At 34.6% G+C, this 1,402-nt stretch overlaps 1 long non-coding RNA gene across 15 annotated transcripts in view; it reads left to right on the plus strand.

The window, feature by feature from the left end:
* LOC106871257 (uncharacterized) overlaps positions 1-1,402 on the plus strand; it is a 413,124-nt gene that overhangs the window by 21,882 nt on the left and 389,840 nt on the right. For all 15 annotated transcript variants that reach the window (XR_008266341.1, XR_008266336.1, XR_008266342.1 and 12 more), the window contains exon 2: positions 655-860. This is a non-coding gene — a long non-coding RNA (uncharacterized LOC106871257). The remainder of the gene's footprint in view (positions 1-654; positions 861-1,402) is intronic.

Genomic DNA, 1,402 nt, shown 5'->3' on the forward strand with positions numbered 1-1,402 from the left:
ATATATATAAATATATGCATAAATGTTTGTTTTCATGTCCAGTTGTAATAAAAACAATTTTACATTAATCTGATGGGTTACGCTATACTTTTGTAAAGTACAAATCTATTATTCGCATTTAGTTGATCAGCATATATATATATGTTTATATATCTATGTATCTATATCTATATGTATATATGTGTGTGTGTATATATATACATGTGTATACACATACACACACACACACATATATATTTACCTGTGTATATGAATGTATATTTTAGATATCAAGCCCAAACGTGTTCATCACTCTCTCTCTTTCTTTATCTCTCTCTCTTTCTTTATCTCTCTCTCTTTCTTTATCTCTCTCTCTCTCTATTTAATTATAATTTTTTTGTCTACGTTTTGTTTGCAACGTCCTGTACCCAGATATGCACCTATATATACAGGTAGATGAAGGTATGCACATACTTGTACGTATATATGCATATACTCATTTATTATTTGTTTTATAAATATATATATATATATATATATATATATATATATATATATATATATATATATATATATATATGTATTATGTATGTATGTATATATGCATATGTGTATATCCCATCATCACTGTTTCTTCCGTGACTGCCACAGCTACTCGATGTTGTACCATTCCAGACGCAGTGACTGTCAGCATCTACCATGAATACCTGTCAGCATCCTCCATCACATACACAGAGGGGCTCCAGCGTTGATACCTGTCCCGTCCTTAATTCTGTGGGCTCAGGATTTACTCTACCTCTTCTTCCCCCCGACTTCCTTCAGCCGTTCTCTGAGAAATGATTCTGGACTGTAAGTCCGTGCAGTTTACGTGTCTGTGCAAGGTAAGTTTTTGATGATTCATTAAGCTGCAGTGCTGGCCAGTATGTTTTGGGAACTTGTTGCAATATGTGCAAGCGTTTTAAAGCATTCGTATTTGCACACCTGGTTTCTTTCTTGTGTGTTGGCCCTAATTGCTCAGCTTTTGCAGCCTACTTTTGCAAACAGAAACACACACGCACTCGCGCATAGACACACACAGACAAACACACACGCGCGCAGGCACACACAAATATGCACACACACACAGAGCGAATGAAAGAGACAGGCAGAGAGAGAGAGAGACAGAGAGAGAGAGAGAACGTGAGAGAGAGAGAGAGGGCGGGTAAAAAAAGGTTTCTAGTTAAATAACAGATGAGGGCTAACACATGCAAAAAGGTATGATTCACCTGCAGGGCTATTAGTATTTCTCTGCATATACATATATACATACATACACACACACACATGTATGTATGTATGTATGTATGTATGTATGTATGTATATATGTATGTATGTATGCATGTATATATATATATATATATATATATATATATATATATATAT

The sequence above is a fragment of the Octopus bimaculoides genome, chromosome 20, assembly GCF_001194135.2.
Source record: "Octopus bimaculoides isolate UCB-OBI-ISO-001 chromosome 20, ASM119413v2, whole genome shotgun sequence".
NCBI lineage: Eukaryota > Metazoa > Mollusca > Cephalopoda > Octopoda > Octopodidae > Octopus > Octopus bimaculoides.